At 41.8% G+C, this 23,248-nt stretch overlaps 1 protein-coding gene across 1 annotated transcript in view; it reads left to right on the plus strand.

The window, feature by feature from the left end:
* Positions 1 to 1,677: 1,677 nt before the first annotated feature.
* Positions 1,678 to 23,248, plus strand: part of SEMA3D (semaphorin 3D) — a 143,592-nt gene continuing 122,021 nt past the window's right edge. The window contains exon 1 of the mRNA XM_086609975.1: positions 1,678 to 1,721. The gene's annotated coding sequence lies outside the window, so the exon portion shown is untranslated. The remainder of the gene's footprint in view (positions 1,722 to 23,248) is intronic.

Here is a 23,248-nt window from a genome sequence, read left to right on the forward strand (position 1 = left end):
TGAAAACAAGTGCAAAAATCATTCCACAGGAATTTAAACATAAACTGGCCTCTAATCTGCATAATATTGATCACATTGATATTTTTATTAAACAGTGCCATCCAGAGATTAAAGCAACGGGAAGTTTTATTGATGATAATGCAATGAATGTGGAAAATCAGTTATACAATCCCCTTTTGAAGGCCTTAAAACAGCAGAAGTCAATGGCTACTATGAAGCAATCTGTCTTCAAATTTCTGCGTTTATTTTATGAGAATGTAAGACACATGTAGACAGGTAGAGTCTGTGTATCTGTGTGTGCAAAGTTTATAAATAAACCCCATCAGCATGGTACTGTAGTAACAAACTTTAAAAACCTAGACAAAAAGGTGTAAAGCTGGCTTCTGGTGAACTTAGAAAAATCTCCATATTTAGATCCTGTCCTGGATACCTCAACCACCCATCTGACTTCTGTGTGAATGATAGGTGAGGATGAAGTTCTGCTGAGGTGGGTAGTATGGTGGAAACTCCAGTATGTTCCTCTGGACTTCTTTGGTTCTGCTGTTATTTCATGGGAGCAACAGTCGGGGTCTGTTCTGCAACAGAGTGGCCAGCTGAAGACTTTCAATCTGAGCTCCTCACTAAGGGAAACAGTTTTTGAAAGAGCCCCAGTGTGTCTTGTCTGGAAGTGTCTGATATTATCTGTGCCATGTGTTGAATGGCTCTCAGCCTGCGGGCAGAAAGGCTCTTCCTCGGGCAGCCACAGAAGGAAATATGTTGGAGAGAAGGGTTTGGTGTGGGAGTGGGTTGGTCCAGGAGAGAAATTCTCTCTTAGGAAGTGGTCTGCAGCATGCGAAAGCTGGAGAAGCACCGATGTAGCACATTCCATGGGCAAAACGAATACATGGAAAGGAACTGTAGCCCTGGCAGCTACAGTTTTGCACGTGGGCTACTCTTGAGCATGCACCTACCCCTAACGCTGGGCCACTGCCCAGCTGCTTTCTCCTTATCAGTACGTGTGGTGAGCATTTTTTTTTTTTTTTTTTTTTTTTTTTAAACTCCCAGTCTACCAGCCAGTGACCTGCAGTTCAGCCCCAGTGGGAAAGTGTCACAGAAACAACGTGAGTGGACTTGAGGCCGCTTTAGATATGACAATCTGCACCAGCACCAGTGCGGGACGATCCCAATACTGGGTTGGGATGCCCCCGTGCAAACTCACAGGTGCATGGTCCGGCAGCGCAGGAGAGGTCTGTGGTCCAGCGGAAACTACCTGAGCACAGGGTCCCTCTCTGCCCGGTTTCAGCAGGGTGGGCATATTGGTGCTACGGGCTATGTGTGTGTGCTTGTGTGTCTGCGTGTGCTCTCTGCTACCCTTCGCCGAGCTAATGCTCGGTGCTGGCCGGGACTGTGACCTACGCTGGGAGCAGCAGCAGTGGGTGTGTGCCTGACACACACACACACACACACACACACACACACACACACACGAAGCAGCCCATTTGCTGGAGGGGGTGTGCATGTGCGTGCGAGGGAGTGGAAAGGGGTGGCGGGGATGGAGGAAGGGAAGCCAGGGGAAAGTCTGACACTCCGCGCAGAAGGAGGGAGACCCTCCGCTGCCGCCGCCGCCGCCGCCGCCGGGGAGGAGCCCGCCTCGCTCGCAACGCCTCCAAAAACGCGGCCACCGGCCCCGGCCCCGCACCCGCCTGGCCCCGCACCTCGCCGCCGCTCCGGCTCCCCGGCAGGTACCAACCAGCGACTTTGCGCCGCTCCGCTGGGTGCTGGAGCACTTTTCCGGCGCCGCGGAGAAGGGGTGGAAGGAGGGGTGTGGGGTGTGGAAAAGTGCGTGGGGTCCCCCCTGCTTGTCCCGGACCCTCCGCTCGCCTCTGCCCCGGCAGCCGCCGGGACTGCCGCGGAGCGGGTGCCGGCAGCCGGCCGGCACCTGGCGGCGGTCCCCGGGCCACCTGCGGGGCTGTCACCGCGGAGGTGGGAAGCCGCGGTGAGGTGCGCTGAGCTGCCTTGGGAAAAGCCCTCGGCTCTGCCCTGGGAGCGCAGCAGAGGTGGGTTTGGGGAGTCAGGGGCGAGGGGACGACAGTTCTGGGGAGCGACTGAGGAGGGGGAAGCGGTACGGGCAGAGGGAGAAGTGTCGTTCTCTCCGTGCCGGCACCTCTGCGCTTGCTTTTGCTTCACATAGGTGTCTCAGGGCGATGGGAAGGGCAGCGTGGGCATAATCAGCCCATGTTCATCAGCAAAACTGTTGCGTGCTGGAGCAGTGGCAAAAGTCCTTCCTTTCCATAGAGTTCTCCAGCATCGCCATGAGCTGAACGTGTCCATCACTAGGAGCTGCAGAGCACCTGGTTGGCCTGGGGTGCTCACTGAAATGAGATTATTCGTCTTCTCTCACTGACAACCTCTACTTTGCTTTGTGCAATGACACAGAGGGTGGTAAAGCTCCTTGTTTGGCAGTGAATGTTACAGAATGAAAGTTGTTGCTTCTAGAAAAGAAACATTCCTGAGTGCGTTAGGTAATTGGTGACTGTGTACTGAAGAAGCAAGAACTAACCACCTATGTTTCTTTAAAAAAGCTTAGCTTTGATTTGAAATGGAAAAACTTGTCCAAGAACAATAGAGATTAATGGGGCAGCCCGACCATAAGCAGAGAGCACTTTACTGAGAATGCAGCAGCTAAATCGCTGGCTCTGGCAGAGGCCGTGAAGATGCAGGGAAGAACTTTTACAAGAATTTTAGCATGTCACTTTTTTACTGCTTACTTGCAGATCTAGGGAACAGGTAAAGAGACTTGATTTCACTTTTTATCATTAGGAGGTGATTAGTACTATACGGCATAACATTTTAATACTGTTTTCCAAACTCTTGTTAGTATAGTTGATGCGATTTTCATCTTTGCATTTCAGTTAGTTTATTTAGTTTATTATGGGCCTGATCCATAAAAGCACTACTCATCATCATCTGCAAGGTCTGTAAGAGTCAAGGTCTTTCCTAAATCTGTGAAAGCTGGATGTCTAAATATCTTTCTAAAGAGGAATTTGGGTATTTTAACCCATAATTGTAATCCTGTTGTCAAACAGAGGTACCCCAATTCAGCAGGTGTCACACCTCTTTTTCTTAAAGCTTCCAAATCAAGTCCTGCTCTGAGTTGCTTCATAAATTGAGGCATTTTAGCCTTGATCAGGCTGAGCAGCTTGGCTTCACTTTTATTTGAACTTTATTTTGGCTTGGACATCCAGACTAGCCTGGGATCCAGGAACTAAATTTACTTTCCTTCTTCTTACCACTGGATCAATCCAACAGGGATTCTGAGGGTACAGAGAACAGTGCAGACTGCCCGTTAGGTGCAGCGCTGAAGCACAGAGAGATGTGCTCCAAACCAGGCAGAAGCATTTCAGCCAAAGTCTCCCACAGCCGGTATGTGGGCTCTGCCCATGGAGTGCTTTAACCAGAAATGGAAATAACAGCTTCACCAGTATCCTCTGCCGGCTCCCAAAATATATGAATGACAGCAGTTAAAAGAGCTGGTGTAAGATGCTTTCAGGACAATAATCCCAGGAAGAGAGAATTGCCTTCCGATAGTGCTGAGTAAGGTGGCTAAATCTCAGAAAGATAGGATTTTGAGTTATATTCCAGTCCTCAGCTTTGGTTTTGTGGGTAGCTGCTGGCAGATTCCCTTGAAGAGTGATACCTCTTTCGGACCTCATTCCCAAGTACCAGTCTCCACCTGCTTCTCTCCAGCTGCAGGTTGTGCCATCAGCCAACCTTCCAAAATACTGTACTAGCCCTGTCTCATGCTACTTCTCAATGGTTTGTTTTTTTGTGGTTTTGGGTTTTTTTGAGATGTGATGTTTTCACTGTAGATACCACTGGGTTCATTATGCAAATTACTCTGCACCCTTGAAATTTGTTGGGATTTTTCAATGGAATTAAATGAAACAAGGCACTTGGGGGAAAAAAAATTTTAATTAAACTAGAACATCAAATGGAAATAGATGTTGTTCATTGGGAACGAGCCCTTTAAAGTGTTTAAGGACACTGCATCAGTATTACTCAGAAATTAGATAATGATAATAAAGCAAATCAGCTGTAAACATTGAGGTATTAAAAAGTGAAGCCAAAGAATGAAACGCTCCCACCACAACCTGTCCCTATTTTGGTCCTAGCAGAAGTGATATATTCATCATCTCTTTCCATGTTCCATCACAGAACAAGTGGAGGTGTAAATGTCCCACGCAGGCAGGATCTTTAATTTGCAGAAGGTCATAATCATTCAGAGTCACTCTGTGAGCATGCTGTCAGCTTCGGGTGATCAAAATAATGATGTGTTTCTGGATTCTTGTTGAATCCCTCTTTTGCTTTTTCTCTCCTCCTTTTTGCTGTTAAAAATACAGAAGTTCTAATCTCAGGTGTCTCTTCACCATGGACCACTGCAATGTAGACATACCGGTTACCTGTGGCTCCGGAGAGGCTGATTCATCAGCTGGGAATCAGCTGAATTCCCAGCACATGCCAGCATTTCTTCAGCTAAAACCCCCGGTGCTGGAATTGGCCACTGAGCCACCTCTATAGTCTTTGAGGTTTCCTGCAGGAGGGAATCCTTCGGTGCTGGTTAAGTAGGCTTTCCCACCGCGCTCTCCTGGCACAGCAGCCTGTGGGATAGCCAGAGCTATATTTGGCCCATTGTCTTTTTAACCCATGGCAGATGCTTAAGGTGCATGCTGAGCGCCGTTAAATCAAATCGACGCAGTGAACGTGCGATGTGTTTGTTTTCCTTGCTTTCTGGATTTTCTCCAACTACAAACAAGCAACAGAGAAGCTCATAGTAAAGCTGTGCTCATGAGATGTGAAGTGTGGTGGCTGCGTTTAAACCGTTTGTGAAGCAAATTGTTGCTCCATGGGTGTGCTATTTTTATCATTTTTTATAGATCTGCACCTCTGTCATGCTTCTTAACGCAATCCCCCCTCCTCCCCAACATTTCTGTCTGGGTTTCATGTGTTTTATAAACTTAGAAATGGCAATGAGTCAGTGCTTAAATTATCCCTGTATAAATCTTTAGTCCTTTTATCTTCTCCTTTCTATCCCTGTGTATTCAGAAAGGCCCCTTTCTGGTATTGTTATTTTTCACATCCTAGAGACATGCTTTGTGAACATCCACGTGTCATCTGCCAGTGAGTGATTAAAAGAAGAAAAAAAAAAACCCAGAAAAAGCCCAGCCCTTCTATTCTACTCTCCCCAGCTTAGATGGATCCAACGTCACATGGAGGGGATCCAGGATGAGTCAGGAGCAGTGCTGTGGTCCAAAATTCCAGTTTGCATTACAGCTGGGAGGCAGCATTTAGCATCATGTGGATTTATTTTCTTTTAACGGGAACTCCAAAATAATTTATGGAAGTCATATAACCTAATGGGTAGAACAGATAACAGTAAGCCAAGAAGAACCTGGATTCCCATCTGGGTTGAATCACTGACTCAATTTGACTATCAGAGTGATGGGTGCGGTATTTAAGCTTAGAACATTATACTGACTTTAACTAAGCCATTGCACTTCCCTGCAACATAACTGGAAAATATTATTGAGGTTCAGAGCTCTGCTAGTACCTAATGGTTTTCCTAATAGTCAGCCTCACTGGTCAGACTAAGCACAGTACATTTGAAGTGTTTATTTGCAACCTTAATTTTCAGGATGAATCCTAAAGGGTTCAGGATATATCTGGCTGAGGACAAATACATGGAGACCTGTAACTCCTGAGGATCTTCTGCACTGTGTGAATTTCACACTCTGTTACTCAGCTTTCAGTAACACAGATCTTTTTTGTACATCTTTGTGTATTTTTCTTCCCATGTTATTATAAACAGAAAGAAGAGTTTTTTCTTTTAATGTGGTCAGTTTAAAAGCAAAATAAATATCCATAATTAAACTGTTTCCAATCTAGTTGGTCAGTGAATCAGGAGACTAGCAGGAAGCAGATGTCATGCAGAAGAAGAGAAGCTAAAAATTTCTGTAACATCTGAGCATATTCTAATGACATGCTGAGTTGTTGTTTTCTTATTTATTTTTTTCCAAGGGGATGGGGAGGAGAGGAGTTACCAATTTTCCTGGAATGTCCCCTTCCAAAAATCCTGAAGTCACTGCAGCCTTGAGTCTGATCTCATCTTGCATCAGCATAACTCAGGACTGAATGCACTGGAAACAGAAAGCCTAGGATTAACTGAAAATTATACAAAACTAAGGCTGTCATGAAATGAAAGACTTGCGCCTGTTCTCCGTCTATCTGTACTTACTGACTTCAAGGGACTTAAGCACATGTTTAAAGATAGACTGCTGTGTAAAATGCTCTCTTGAAAGAGTTACTTTCCTAAAGTCCAAATCTAGAGGGAGATCAAGTCTTTTAAAAGTTAAGTGCAGTCCTGAGGGCTGATGTGGCCAAATATTCCATCTTAATCTTGGCTAGAATTTTAGCATTTTGAACAGCTAGATCTAATGGTATGTGCCTACCTAGCTTGTTATATTCCCCTGGAATTTATCAATGACACACTCCATATAATTGTGGTTACTTTTTGTCCGTCTAAAATCCTTTTTTGGTTTTGCAAGGGAAAGATTGCAAAAAGGGAGTATGTAAAAAATTCCTTCTCAACCAAAGGGAAAAAGTTGGTTTTTTGTTTCCTTCTGCAATGAAGAATTAAAACAATGTCTGTTGCTCTCATGCTTAATGTCAGAATCTCTGCTAAAAAATAGAAGAAATATGATGAATTTTTCATATGGAACTTATTCCCTGTAATTTTATAATGCACATATGTGAGGTTTTATGGAGACTTATACTAAAAGGCTTTAGAACATTGTAATAAAGGAAAACTGTTCATAACATCCTTTGGTATCGAAAGAGCTAAACAGCTACACTTTGAGAGAGGGAAGTAAAATGAAGGGCAATGACAAATAGTGCTAGACTGCTGCAAATGCCTTTCCTTTTCTCCAAGATTTACAGAAAGATTCAGCCTTGACTGTCAGGTTTTCTGCACTATTTTTCTGATGTTTTTCATAATCTGTGCTTTTGCAAGATGTAACTGCTATATCTGTTCTCTGACTTCTGAAAGACGTGTTCCACCTCCATATAAAATACCAGTCATTTACTTAATTTCTTTTTTAAGCAGGTGCCTGAAAACCTTTATTAAGGATATAAATAAATTTCAAAGCTACTACAGTATGTCCTGCTAACAGTGTTGTCGCATGTTACATCTCTGAAGACCTGTTGTTTAGTAGAAATCGGAGGAGACAGAGGAAGAAATTTGTTTGTATCTGTCTTCCATATTTCTTAAAATCTTGTTTTTAATAGGAAGCATGCATAAGATATAGAATCATAGAATGATTTGGGTTGGAAGGGACCTTAAAGATCATCTGGTTCCAACCTCCTTGCCCTGGGCAGGGGCACCTTCCACTAGGGGATGTTGCTCAAAGCCTCATCCAACGTGGATAGTCATGATTTATCACCTCTATTTATACAGTCATTAGTTGCAAGTGTTGGACCTTTTCCCATTCAGACAAGTTCTTATTAATTTATTAGCTGTATAGCAGTAACATTAGGAGGTCCCAGTCAGAAACGAAGGTCCTCTCATATTTAGCACCAGTGACATATTCAATTAAAGAAAAAAACAAAACCCACTTTCAACTCTAGTGTAGGGCAAGAGTCAGCAAGTATAGAAGACTAAGAGAAGTGGGTTCCTCAAGAAGACAAGTAATAAAAACAACTTTATTTTCTAGAATAAACAGAGGTCTCAGCCTGTTTTTCCGTTGTTGAATGATATAAGCACCAAGGCAAAGCTGAATTTGTAGTGGCATTATGAGATCCCCTATTGTGAAAGATAAATAGCAAATTTGGCCTAATACCTCAATAAATTAATTACACTGAATTAAACTGACTTTTGGCTCCTGTGACCTCCTTAGTTTAGCAGATTAATTTCTGAACAATGGAGTTTCAAAGAATCCACTTTATTCTGGAGAGGTATGTTATAAGGAAGTTAGAGGATTTTCTAGAGGCACAAAGTCTCCACATGAACAAATCTGGAATTCTTGGATCTAGTGAGCCATGTAATACTTTGAGTCAGAGACTCTAAGCCTTTGTGTTTAAACTGGAGCAGAACTCTTGTCTTCAAAAGAAAGAAAAAAATTATGCTAGAAATACTATGCAGAAACACAAACTTACCAAGAAGCAGAAAACATATTTTTTTTTTTTCATCTAGGGAGCAGGTATAGCAATTTTTACCTTATCTTTATGTATCTCAGCACATTAATAGTGAAGATGGTGAATAGTGAAGTGTCAGCCAGTTTTGTTATACAAGAGCAAAATATTGTAAGTCATTAATTTGTAGAAACAGGTCAATTTAAAGGACCAGAAGTCCAAGCATAAAGAGACTTTATATCCCCTTCCTAAAGCTGAAATGTAATACCATTTTTTTTTTTTTGTGAGGCGTTTTTTGTCAATAGATCTTTAAATCTTCATGTCTTCATTTCAGAGTTTTAAATTAATCAAGTACTTTATTATAGTATAAAAGTTAAAGTGTACTTACTGAATGGGATCCTGCAAAAGTAGTCCTAGGTAAGGGGTTTCATAATGATCATTTTAATGACAGGAAAATCATGCACAGATGGGTGGGTTTTAATTTAGTGCCAGCCACTGTACATTTCCCATTAATGTGATGTACTCTTGAGCTCAGGGGCAAACTTCTGCTATGGCTTGTAGATAAAAATGCTGCACCAAGGAAGTGAGCAGTGTCCATGGGAATGATGGTAGCACATAACAGTTGTTATGTTCCCAAAAAATCAAGATGTAACAAGTTTCTTCTTCAGCTGGTGTAAATTAGAGACACGTAACTGAAATTAGTGGAGTGATTTGTAATAGCTAAAGTCAGTCCTATGTCTTTACAGGAAGTGAGCAGCTCTGAAAGCTGAAAGAGGAAAGCAGAGATCCAAGTTAGTAGCATATACTGAAAGCATTTGGGGAGTAGAGTTGTAAAGAGAAGCTAGAGACTGAAGTACTAAGCAGGTGCAATCACTTCTTGTGCACTCAGCGAGTGTGGTGGGATCCCCAAAAGCCACAAGTCATGATGAAAGGCAGTGTAAGCCAGCTTGCAGAAAGTTAGGAGGAGCACTCTGCAGCTTAGGCCCTGAGCTGCAGGTTTAAGCACCTAAATTCATTTGGGATCATCACCCAGGTGCTCTCCCAGCAGGTAGGTATCTACATAGGGTTGGTCTTTTCCTTGTGTCAAAATTAAAAAAAAAAAAAAACAACTTAAAATAAATTTAGAAAAATCTCTAGCATATATTTCAGTAGTTCAAGTGCCTGCTCTTGCCTGAGGTGACCTGGAAGTGCAGTTTTTCAAGCGTGTGTCTGAGTGGTGGGGCTGCTGATGCTCGGGACAACGGCTTTCTTAACCACCACAGCTCCGTTTTGCTGTGAGCCCTCTGTTATCAATGGCTCAACAGAAAGGGGATGTGGCTTGGCGTGGTCAGAGCATCATTTTTCAGGGATAAGATTTCCCTTACTAGACCTGCTCCAATTAACGTTTCGGTATCAGTGTTGATGTTTCGTATTTGATACTGAACTAAACTATTGAAATAGCCATTAGGAGTCCAGTTCTGCCCACTCCTGAAGGAGTGCACTAACCTTGGCGCTGCTGGATAACGGATATTGGGAGAAGTAGATTTCCTTCTGGTTTCAGTCTGTGGGAGAGCTTGGGCACGCTTGGAGCCCACCTTGGTTCTGCAAGTAAAGCAGGTGGAGGAATTCCTGGTTTTGAACACCACAGGCACCCAACAGCTTGGAATAATCACAACTTTGCTGTATGTGCATTCAATAGCCCAGGTGCCATGGGGGATGTGTTGTTAAGCAGGTTTGGCTACATGCAAAGCCTGGAAACAGCAGAAGACAGGTTTTATACTGATCTCTAATGCCAAACCTGGCTGACTGAAGAGGCAGTTAAGATCATAAATCTCTATTATTAATCTAATCTTTTGGCTAAAACAATTTTCATAGGCAAGGATGCTTTACATAACTGCTGCCTGAATCATTGTGGTCTCTTGATCTGATGTCTTATACCATATATTATGTTTGAATTCAGGTTTTCTCAGATCTGGTGAAATACAAAGTGTTTATTTTAAGACTCAATTTATTATTTTGTAAATTGAACCCAAAGTTTTAAAGGCTTTAAGGAAAAGCTGACTGGACGTAATTTTTGGAATGTCAGTCCCACCTAATGGAGGGAAAAGTGAGAGAATTGATGCATCTAAGAGAGTTACTAACATTGTTCAGGCTTAAAGGTCTTTTAGGTCCTCTATCTACAAGAGAAGGTGCATTTACTTCTGCTGCTCTATGCTGTCTATCTTTTTAAGATGAGTGTCCTGGGTAATACCATTTGCAGTGTACAGATTTTTTTCTGGAGTTATGACTTGGTGGTTATAGTCCTCTAGTGACATCTACAAAAAGCAGACATATATTGTCTCATAAAGCTGCTTTAGCTTGAAAAAAGAAAAAAGCAAAAAATGAATCTATGGCAAAGAAATATCTTTCTCGATATAACAGACAGACAACACGTACACCTCTCAGTGAAATTAGGGGAGTTTTCACATGGGAAGATTTTCCACCTTCAGATAAAATCATTATAGATTGTTTAGGCTGAAAACTGATTAAACTCACAAAATAAAATATATATGAGGAGGGAAATGGTAGACTGATATTCTTATGGTACCCCTCTGAAAATTCATGTCTGTTTGTTGTTTTTTTGTTTGTTGTTTTTTTTTTTCTGAAGAGATTTATACTTTTAAGTACAAATCAATTATTATGCTGTGCTCATGAGCCTGAAGCTCCTGTGTCCTTCGCTTCCTGTGACTTTGCTATGGCTCATTACTTTTCTAAATGGCAACATGAGCACCGTTATGAAACTCGTAACACAGACATTGATCTCCTTAATGGTGCTTCAAATCAAATGCTGGGTACTTGGTGATGAATTATTGTGCTTTGACTGTTACAGTGATATAAGAGTTGGGTTTTTATCTCAAATTTTTTGCTGTTGTACATTGGTGTGTAAGGATGAAGAATAAATACTTAGGCACAAAACACTGCTGAAAGCTCCGTGCCAATTTCTGTGCCTTTTGACAACCTGACAGAAAAGCAGGAGGTACGTGCAGCAAACAGTGCAGAGAGTTTGTCTCTCTTAATCCTAAACATCTGGTTTCAAAGCAGAAAAAAAGGAAAAAAAAGCAGAATGATATTGTCACAATCTGTTTAACACCCAAGGTGCCATTCTGCTTGGTTTATCCCTGGCTTTTCCATTGGTCTGGATCCCTGCTGGCTGCCAGCGTGTCCTATGGCACAAGTGCTTGATCTGTCCTAGCTGGAATTGCCTGTCCTCACCTCTTGGTTGCAGCAGTTCTCCAAGCGGTTTTGAGGCACAGGACAAGCTGCTGCCGCCTCCAAACTCTTCTCCCCTCTGAAATTTCATCTCGTTCCTACAGTTTAACTCTCCCTTGTGCTTTTGTAAAAACTTCAGGCACAGATATCCTGTATCCTGTCAATTCCCAGAAATGGTTGGTCCTGACATGATGAAAAAACTTCCCTCCCTAGTGGTAACCTACACAGTAGCAATCTTGCATGTGGGCTGTTAAGCTGTCAAAGGAGAGAATTCAGACAAATTTCAGGTCTTGTGTCAAGTTTTCATGACAATGGTAAAACCACCTTTGTTTATGATAGCATTTATACCTCTGATACCACAGGCATAGCTATTCTGTGGCTGGTCAGTGCTGAAATATGGATAGCAATTTTCTTAATAAAGACAGGCTGTATTTCTATTTTTATCCTAGGTTATCACCCTGTTTTAAGGATAATAAAATCTGCTCCAGTGAATGATATTTAAAAAAAAAAAAAAAGGTACTTTCCATCCTTTCTGTCCTTTCCTTCCTTCCTTTCCCTGCAAACAAGGTAAATGCCACTAAAGTGATGTGAGAAGAGCGTTTTGGAATGTGTTTGGATTCATTGTGCTTTGTTTTCCATCCAGGAATTCGCATGACACAATGGAAAGTGGGATCTGATGCCTCCAAGATAAACTGTTCGTTTATCTTGTCTATAAAGTGCTACACTCACCTTTATAAGTGAAATTGTATGTAAGGCCAGAATAACTGGGACACAGTCACTTTGAATATAAGTAGCATTATTATTTTTGGTGCAAACATCAGCAGAGATTACCATGGTCCTTTGTGATGACCCTGAAGGAATCTCACAAGGCCTTGCAGTAGGCGCTGTAATATCCCTACTGTCTATTTGTTTTCATTCTTTTCTCAGCAAAACAGTGTTTGGATGCTTAGAAGGCTTGATCCTATTTAAATTGTACTATCTTTCTTCATTCTTCTTTCAGCCACATGGGAGAAGAGGTGTGAGCATGAGCCGTTAGAAAAGTGGAAAAGGTGCTAGTGGAGAATGGCAAAATTAATGATTGACCCTGTGTAAATAAAGGTTTTTCTGTAGAGCCATGAAGACTCTGTGCTCTGTGGGCATCATGTTCAGAAGGATCCAGCATCCTCACTTAGTGTCTCCTGTGTTTTCCCCTACAAGATCAGTAGGTTTTTTCCAACTAGTTTTATTAGATTCTACAGATGGGATCTGATCTGAGCTACAAATACACTGTGTTACAGAGAGCCTGTGTGTGCCACCACTCTGAAACAAATCCCAGCGACAGTGTGGAGGCAGCAACAATTGCTCAGAGCTCTTCTTTTTGCACATGCTCAAGTTGAAGATGTGACCTCAGTCCCATGGGTGTCTTTTCTTCTGTAGCTGTCATTTCTACCTCCTGCTTTTCTGTTAGGCTGAGAGAAAGTACCAAAATAGGCATTAGAGTTTTTGGCAGTGTTTGCTGCCTCAGTACTTACTCTTCATTCCCCACAGAGATATGGTGGTGCGTGGGATTCTCTGGTTTGTGTAAAGCTTCAAAGTAGCATGTTCCTCTTGTGGTTCACAAGACATAGGTTGGAAACCCTGACACAGAACAAATGTGCTTCCTTGTTCTGAAGCTGAGTGAAAGGGCAAAACTTTCTCATTTTGGTGTAGGATTTTATCTTTTTCAATTTCAGAAGACGAGCAAGGCAATTCAACAGAAAGGATGTGGCAGAATCTCCTTTTCCTGATGTCCCCAGAAATTGAATTTGGACAAAAAAGACTTGTCTATAAACAAGTTATTGGATTCAATGTAGGTGTAACTATGTAAGGTCCTGTAGTCTACTTAACACAGGAGTTGATCAAATGTCCCTCTGAAGTCTGAAAAACCTTTTACAATTATTTAAACATATTTCCTAAAGATGCATGATACTTTACCTGTATGTTTCCCAAAAACTGTCCATACTCTGTGCTCATAGTTTCTAAAAACAAAACGTGGATAGGTTTTGATAATAATTCAAAGTTGATATAGGATTTTTTTTTTGATTAGAGATTGAGGCTGCTGTCCTAGAAGGGGAGAATTGCACTTGTGTAGTACCAGAAACAGAGTTTTATCTTGCCATTTCTTTGAATAGTGTGAGACTGTCACCTCTCTCCCTCCCTACAGTAACTTGATTTTCTGTTTCACCCTACTGAGGTAATTTCAAAAAAAATGTCAACACAGATGAAATGAGTAGAGCCTATTTTATAAATCAAGCCTTATTGTGATGCAGGTGCAAGTCCCAGGGAAGTCTGAGGACACACTTAGCATTCAGCAGTTCTCCCTAAGATTATTCTAAGAAACACGTATCACCCAATACCGAAGTCTGCTCTGGTCTGATAAGGTTTGTCTACATGTGGAAGTCAGCGTGCTGTTAAACTAGAATAACAGGGTACAGCGTGGTGTCTTCTTCACACCAACTCTCTGAATGGTCAGTCGCAGGGTATATGTCCTAAGTCCGCTTTCAAAGTGAAGAAAGCTGCTTTCTAATTAAAAGTCTTCTAATAGACACTTCTGTGTGATATGATTGCAGAGCAGTCAGTATGCTGCTAATTTACATCTTACTCTGTCTGGACTCTCATGTTGAGGATCTCCAAGTATTTAAATTTAATGTCTTGGTCAGTTATTTCTGTAAGTGCAACAGACAATATTGATGTGCTGTACTGTGATAGAGATTGCTCAGGTGCTACATACCAGAGTAGGACTCTGTGCTCGTTGAAGTGAATATAGTACTTTCAGTGATTTTAGTGAAAGATCCAACTTTATGGTGGTGTTTATGTGTTTGCTTGTATCACAGTAACACCTAAAAATCCAACCTGGAATTTTTTGCCTCATTGTGCTATTACTAGTAAGTTTACGTCTAAGGAGAGCTTAGAGAAGAGCAATAAAAGTGCGAAGGGAGGCTTTGAGTCAGGATTGATTCATGAGGAAAAGTTAAAGGATTTGAGTGTGCATAGCTTGTTTGAGTTTGACAAAGAAGACGACATGACTGTAAATACTTCAAAAGTTTAATTCCAAAAACAGCAGAGGATTTGCTTAATGTTAAGGACATTCCAAAGGTTACGACAGCAGCTCAGGAGACCTGGGGTTAATTCCATGACATACGTCCTTAGGCAAGTCATTTCTGCTTAGATCCTAGCAAATTCCTAAAGGCACCCAACTGCCATTTCTTTGTGTACATCATTGAGTGTTAGTCAGCTGAGACTGAAACCCACTTAATTTAGACAATTAACTTAGTGAATACCTTTGCAGATCTGGATCTTGGCCTCTACCTGCCTCAACTAAATGTGTCTGTAAATGAGTGAAAATTATCCTTTTTCATAGAAAGGGTGTGAGAATAATAGATTTGGAAACTTTGAGTGTTAAGATATTGTAGCAATGGGAACCATGCAAGTATACCTGGTAGAAAAACTAATTAAGATGGGATTTATTTCACTTGACTTTAGTGTAAGGTGGTCACTTAATCTTCCTCTGTTTTCAGTACAGAGATGAGGTGCTCCAAAGGGCAATGCGCCCTATTTGGTGGCAGTATCTGAGTCAGGGGATGAATTCACTCCAGCAGTGTCTGTCTCCACCCTCTCTGGAGGGAGCCAAGACAATGCTGGAGTTTTAGATGGTTGAAATTAGACAAGATTAATGTTATCTTAAGAATAAAAGGATCAAATAAAATCAAGTGAGCTTGATTTTAAGGGAAAAAATGTTTTTAATGAGTGTATATGCTGAAATGCTCTTTTAAAAGAATTGCAGAAACCACCTCAAAGTACTTCTGTTTTCCTTCTGTTATTTCTCATAAAACATTCAGGAAGTCTTTTATTAAAACGTAACTGCATGACAGAGCTCCCACTTCTCTTTCTGTGAAGCAGTCCTTGCACAGACCAGCAACATCCAGAAGTGCTATGGTGCACGTAGTGCCAGTGAATATTGCACCCAGCAAGGCCTGTGTGTTCCAAGTTACCTAATATTACATTTGAAAATCCAGGCCTTAATATCTAAATGAGAGCTGAGCTCTTTTGGAAATCTACTCCTAACTTGCTTTAATACAGCATCCTCATGCCAGTTGGAAATACTGTGTCACCTCTAGGTGGTAGCTACCTCCTTGAAAATGACTGATCCTCAGAGAAAATACAATTATGGGCACTTTGACTTTAAAGAAAAAAAAATGCAGGAAAATGAAAATTATTTGGAGAAGAGCTGCAAAAAATCCGTGAGTTTCTGTTAGAGCTGCTGGAGGTCCATGTGCAAAGCAGCTGTAGGATGCTGGGCATCTGAGGAAAGGTGGAGCGATACAGAGTCATGAGGAAGACCAGGATGACCTATCTGAGGCCCCTGCTAACCCAAGCAATCGCAAAAGTTTGCATTTCAAAGAAAGATGAGCTTAACTAATTTATCCTGCTGTAGGCATGACTCAGTGATAGAGTCCTCCCTTGTATTATTACATTCGTTACCCTGCGGGACAGCAAAGTCGCTTTGTGACTAGTTTACTCTTTTTGGTTTGAATTGTTCAATGAAAAGGCCTGCTTTCAGGCTTTGTCCTTCTTTTGATAGCTCCCACCTCCATCCTCTTCAGAGCTCATCTTCATGCAGCTGGACTCTTTATTTCCCTCACAACTGCTTGTCACTCGCCTGCTTTGCTGGCTCTGCAGGGAAGGAGAGTGCCTTTACTATTCAGTCCCCTCTTCTGGCTCATCTGTGGATGAAGAGGCAGATGAGTAAGCAATCAATCACTTCAGGGGCTGGGACCTGGTGTCAGAGAGCCTGTAGCTACATACAATATTGGACTAGACTTATGCTTGGGAATGTTTAAAATATGCTGAGTTCAGAAGAGCAAAAATGTATTTTCAGGCGTTTGCATTTATTTCTTTGTCTTGACCTTGCAGACTCAGAATCTATTGCTTTGGGAAATCGGAGATGGACTGTCATAAGAACTTAGAGGAGGATTTGGAGTTCACATAGGGGATCTAAACATGGTGGGGATCTTACCTGGGTGTGGAGAAACCTTGACTCAGATCAGGACATAAAATAAGAACTCTATAATTGGAGAGGTATATTTGGATCACAAGTCTATGAGCTTAAAAGCCCATCTTCAACCTGAGCGAGACTTAGCCAGCGAGTTAGATGGGAGATGCACCTGTCACTGGTTCCTTAGAGAGCCTGGCCGTGAACTAGGCACTATGTTCCTGGACACTGTAAGGACTCTTGGCTGTTCCTGCTGCTGAAACACAGATGTCTGAGGTGCTTATATTCACATTGTCAATGTGTAAGGGAATAAAGGTGGAGATTTATGTGACTTGCACTGAGACCAGCTTCTTGCTGGGCTCCCTTGACCCCCCAAAGTCCTAATCCTTCCCATGAGTGACTCCAGACCTCTGAATTCACATAATCTGCTTTATGCTTTAATTCAGGGGCTCTGAATCATCCTCTGTAAGTACCTACCTCTTTCCTCTGGCTTATCGCCTCTGAATCTCACCTAGATTCCTGATGTGAGCAGTGAAAGATGCTTCCAAGTGCCCAGTGCTTCAAACACACAGAGGACGACTCTGTGTATGAGTGCTTGTCCACAGGTCACAGCAGGTTGTAAAACACGATCCAGAAGATACAGAGGAAGCAGATGACAGTGTCAGGAACACCACATTACACACATATATATAGCTAATGAGCTGTTTTGCTCTGCCTGTTGCTGTTATTAACACCAATCTCACTTTTTGCTCCCTTTTACTGTTTTATACATTTGATGTCATTTGTTGTATACTTAGACTGTAAGCTGCAAGGAAGAGAGCCTTTTGTATCCTCCTTCACAGTATGTGCAGCACTAAGAGGTCCTGCCCCTGACTGGGGCCTCTAGGTATTATCCCTGTATAAATAATGCATAAAAAATAGATCAGCAGTGTAACATTCATCAAGAAAACCATACAGAGACTTAAACAGTGCTTTAGTATTGAATTGCTCTACTGTCTAATGTAGGGTTCATGCAATAGCTTGCTGTAGTTTTCTGAATTAGAAGACAGATCGTACAAAGCCTTATATCCATGGGTAATGTGCAGGGAGCTTGAGGGAAATCTATAATTACTAAAATTGGGAAGTGTGCCAAAGATGATTTACAAGTATGGGGAAGAATGTATCTTTTGTGATGTTCAGGATTTTATCAGGTTTATTTTGGAGGCTTTCCAAGATTAATAGTAAAAAAACAGCCAAAGATTTTGAAGTGAAGCAATCAGACCAAATTTCAGCTGCAGCAATAGCTGCAATAGCCCAGGGGTTTGCAGCAGCTTCCTCTCTCTCGACACAGCACTGATTGTTCATGTTGCACCAGGTAGGATCTCATTAAACAAAGTGATTTATTTGAATGATATAGACAGCTTTTGAAGTGTGCAAGGGCAATACACAACAGAAATGGGTATTATTAGTATTATCACCTATATTAGAGCCATTGTTGTAAAGTTCGTCTGCGCTCAGACCCTCACTAGACTACACTCTATGTACAAAGAACATGAGATAAAACACCTCTGAAAAAAGTTAGCAAGTATGTTAGAGAACAAAGATGTACCTCAGAAAGGAGGTATTACTATTCTTATTCAGCGTGGAGTCATGAAGATATAGTTACTTGCTCTTGCAGAGTTGTAAATAATTGTTCCTTGCAATTGATTTGATGGGATTACTGAGAGGGGTTTTGGAAGGTGGAAATAGACAGGTCCATGGCCACTGAGGATTTGTGTCTTGTGACAGCAAAGCATTTGACCTGTAGCAGCAATTCTCAGATGCTTTTTGAGAGAAATTGATTACAGTTATAATTTTCAACCTCCCGATCCACTTTTATTTTAAAGATCCTTTTGTGAAAGTACTTTTCTATTTGACCCATGACTGCACCTGTTGGAACACCATGTTCATTTGGTAACCCTGATTGAGGGCTCCAAGGGGCAAGCTCTGAGTATCTCAACTAAGATGGTTATATAGATTCTCTGTCTAATCAGCAGAGAGGGAGACACCTCAGCTTCCCATCCAAGAAGTGTGAAGTGGCTGGGTGTAATCAGCCCCTCAAACCTGTTTCTCTCTAATGACTAAATGGAAACTAGATGAATCGACACTTAGTTTTCAGTTGACTAAATTTAGGATGAAGGAATCACAGTATTTCTTTAATTCATTTTAACTGCTTTTGCAGACATTGGGATATTAATGACAGCAAGAGCTTGGAAAGCAGCATCTCTGACAGCAAACCCCAGTGCAAAATACTTAATTCACTTAGGTAACAGTGCTTTGAGGCAGTGAGCTGGGGTCAATCTCTTAATTGTCAACACGGGAGCCTGTTTCAGTGCCAGAGGGTTCAGCCAAATCACCTCTACACGAGGTTTCTTCTTTTTTATTTTTTTTTTCTCCCTCTCCCCTTCATCTTTAGAGAAACATACAGTTGCGAACTTGGAGAGGAGGTAGCATCTCCAGTCTCTGCTGCTGTACTGGGACGGGCTTCTGTGCTGGTGGCTGATGGCTGCTGGAGCTGCTCTCTCCTGTTGTTCACTGACCGTGCTGCAGGAGCGTATGGTATTCAGTATCGGAAAACCACACAGGATTTGATTTAGGATCATCACTGCCACGGCTGTTGAGCATCTGGGTGGCTGTTTGTTGAAGGGAGTATAACAGCTTGCTGGCTGCTTCTATGTCACATCACAAATGACATTAGTAAGTAAATCAAAGAGAATGTGATTGAAGAGGCTGAGGCATTTCTCTTAACTTCAAAGAGATAGATTGAGCCTATTAAATACAAAATTTGATCTACAGGCACAATATACACATACAGGAAGACAAAGACAAACCTTATTTATCTGCTTTCTGTAGCACCTGTGTTAGTCTTCTATGGTTTGGCTGGATCCATGGTGGACATTTTCCTGCTGTCTTTCTACTCAGGTTGGAAGAGGGAGTCTTCTCTGTGGCATCATATAATTTATTTTTGTTAGCTTTTGGGAGGTCTAGGAACTCTGGAGGTGTAAATGCTGAGAACTGTGCAAGTCAGACTCCTTATTCTTTCTATATCAGACACACTGGTGGCTCCTGATCTCAGAGTTTTTTCATACTAAACAAAGTCCTTCAGTTCTGCAGAACGCTTTATAAATGTACGTAGAGAAACTAAGAGTCCTTGGTTTCCACAGATCCAAATAAACCCATTGAAAAGAAAAAGGTTTCTTTCATTGCTCTCAGGAAGAGTTAGGCAAATAACTTGAGCAGCAAGAGAAGAGGTAAGCAGTTGTGCAATCTCCCTTCATATCATTCACGCTCACACATTGGGAAAAGAATTCCCAACATGAGTGGGCTCAAAATTAAAAGAGAAACATCCCCAAGGCTTTTGGAATAGGAAAAAGAAAAGAAGCTGCAGAAGCTAAACACTCATGAATTGTTAAAACAAAACAAACAGCTGGATGGCAGAAGGGCTGTTTTTTACTATAAAACATTTCCTGAAACTCTTTCTTCCAAGATCCATGCTGATTATTTATTTGTTTTACTTTTTCTTTTTCATGAATTGATTTGATTAAAAAATTAGGCACCTCATCTTCTGAATATGGCGATAGGACGCTAGCAATAATTTTGCTAGTATCTTAAGTGTGATCAGTTATTAATCCCTTCTTCTGAGCATGTGGTGGAAGAGAGCAAGGGATTCATCACATATCCTTCTTTGTAGCCCTATCATCTTAAAAGTTTATTTCCCATTTCCACGCTCTTTCCATCACCATGAGCCTTCTGCCCTCAAATCCGTTTCCAGCAAGCACAGTAACACTGAACTTAAAGTGTTTAAAATAAACCAGTCAATGCTGATTGCAGCTGAGAGTGACTCCATGAACAGGTCCTCTGGCAGAATGGCAGAGGTGGTGACATGTGGCACGAGGGCTGTGACAAGTGCCGGAGGTCAGTAGTGCCCCGCTGTCACAGTGCTGCCTGTGTGGCTTCTGTCACCTCTCTCTCTTTTTTTGAGGTCTGTATCTCATGGAAGGTGACTTAAGAACATCCGTGCAGAAGTTGGTGAGCTTCTGCTCTAAAAGCATGCCCCTGAGCAGGATCTTGTGGGAGGACAGTTGTGTGCACTGTAGTGGATATCAGCTGTTTGGGTTTTTTTTTCCCAAGGTTGTCAAACTTGTCTGAAAACAGAGAGTTCCAGTGATCATAAAAAACAGCTGATGCTTTATCTTAGCACTGCCTTTTTTTAAAACCAGAGCTAAGTTTCAAAGGTTTCACCCACACTTTTCGCAAAACCTAGAACCCCTTCCCCTTTTTAATTTCTACATGATGGCCATGTTAGCCCAATTTGGACATCTGTATTCACACTGTGGAATATCTTTCATGATTTTGCCACGTCTCGTATTTTCCACAGAAATTGCGTGATGAAAGGCAGTATTTTTTAAGTGCCAACACTTGATGGGATGATTTTCTGGCTCTGTCTGTCTTGCTGTGCTAATGGCTTTAGTGGCACGTTTCCCTGGTGGGTGCAGGGACTCCCAAGCAGACTGCAGGGGAGACAGATGGGTCGCATCAGTATTTGCAAGACAAACGAGGCCAAAAGATACTATAGACCTGCAATAGCCCGTGGTGTTTGTTAGCGTGCTCACTGGCCCCCTTTTTGCTCTTGTCAACTAGTCCTTTTCCAAACTGCCCTATCGTGAACTGAGGGGATGTGGAGGGCTCCCAGGAGGTCGTATTGATGATGCCACTCAGTTTTGAAGGGAATGAAAGTTTAGCTGTATGGACAGAAGCTGTGCCAGGCTGCTCTGTCTCAGGATCTGCAAATATTGTCTGGCACATTTTATTTATTGATACAGGCTTAGGCTTGGGGTCTGGAAACTCACCTCAGAGCTGCACTGGGGGTGACTGTACCGTATTCCTCTAATTACTCAGACTTTTCCTCCACCGTCTTTTGTTTGTTTTGTCTTCCTAGATGTAAGCTCATCAGGGAAGGTATTGACACTTGCTCTCTATTTGTAGAGTATTTAGTACCATGGGGCCCTGACCTGTATAGATTTTAATGCAAATAAAGGCAGTTGAATCTGCTCCTGACTGTTTGCTTGCAGCTTGCTATGTTTTCCCTGACTATAACTGTACCATTAAGGAAGGAACAAAGGGTAGCTACTTAGAACTGTAAAACCTACCTAACTTCAGCCCTGGCTATTTAACTTTGTAGGCTTATGTCAGACCTTTAAGGTTAAAAATGTTTCTTTTCTTGTCTTGGCTTGAACAGCAAATGGAATGTTTCAAAGGAAAAAAAAAAAAAGTCCGTACAACGCAAGCCAGAGTGATGCAGCCTTGCCTGTTTTTCTTGATCCAAAACACTTTATTAGCTGGAGTGCAATATGGCCTGGCTGACTTCGTTTCCATCCCATTTTTGGGTGGAAAGTTGCACACCAAACAGACGCAGAAGCTCATGGACAGGAGGACGTTTGCTTTATTTTCTCTACAGCATAACATTTTCTTGGTTAGACTTATCCCTTCCTCCTCCATGAATGCCCCAAAAACTGTAGAGTCAATAATTTTACAATGAACAAATCTCTGAGATGATATCAAGAAGCGGTGAATAAACTCTGCATGCCTTGCACAATACAGACTTGAACTCTGCTGAAGGGGCCGTATGCAGCAAGGTCAGGAGTGTGATGAAGTATAAGTTTGGAAGGGGAATCTGCTTCGGAGATAGTATAACCCACTGAGTGATAAGTGCTGACAGACTGGCACCCTGATGTTTGAAGTGCTTTCCCTTACGGCAGAAGTATGTCTCTGATCCTCTTGTGTTATGGCCAGACTCTGTCTGTTTTGAAAGCCTATACTTTTTTCACATGGAGACACAGAAAGGTTCATGCTGAATGTATTTAACAGAACCCTGAATTTTGGGCCACAGTTAAAGATAAATTTTAAAGACTTGATATGGCCTTCCCAAAAGGCATTTGTAACAATAATCACAAGCATATGTCAATACATCTACACTGTTATTATTATATGCTTACGTTAATGTTTTTCTAATACTTCACCATTAAGTTACTGCGTTTAGTGCACTAGTTCATGGAGAATAAAAGCATTAAGTTATGATTTCAAAAGAATGATGAAACAATAACACTGGGGAAGTTCAGTCATCTTCTAGTGCTTAACAAATTGGGAGCATTATTCAATCTGTCCAGGCAGGCTCTTGCGCGGTTCCTGTTCTTCTCCGTTTCTTTCCTGTGGGTTTAGCTTGCGAGTGCTCCCACTATGGCCACACAGGGAGAGGAACTGAAATATGTGAGTGAGACCCAGAGTGGGAGGCGGAAGATTAAGTGAAATGTCCTGGGATATTGAAGGAGAAAGCTGCTCTGCTCTTTACCCAAACCTCAGTGACAGAAGTAATATCAGAAGCTAGTCATGGGTGGTTTGACTAATATGGGGTCTTAAGAAACAGTAGTGATAAGTTTTCAGTTCCTTGAATCAATTTGCATCACTTATGTTTGCAAATTTATAGATATAAAAAGAAAAGAATTACAAATTTTGTAAATAAAGAAGCTAGGGAGAGAGAAATAGAGATATTTATTTTTTTACCTTTAGTTTCTAGTCTAGGATGGGGACAAGTTCCGCATCCCATTTCCTGTATCTCCATGACCACAACGTTCGTCACACTTTCAGAAGATTTCTGGCACCTGACACGGCAATTCTATCATCTAGTCTGGTTCTTCAACAACCGCTGGTCAGAACACCTCCCTGCTTTGGAAGACAAGAGGAGGCAGGGATATTATCTTTAATAGTATACGGGACTAATCAGACCTCTATTTAATACAATACTCCATTACAAAGGGTATATCTGCATAG

This window comes from Tauraco erythrolophus, chromosome 4 (assembly GCF_009769465.1).
Source record: "Tauraco erythrolophus isolate bTauEry1 chromosome 4, bTauEry1.pri, whole genome shotgun sequence".
Lineage (NCBI taxonomy): Eukaryota > Metazoa > Chordata > Aves > Musophagiformes > Musophagidae > Tauraco > Tauraco erythrolophus.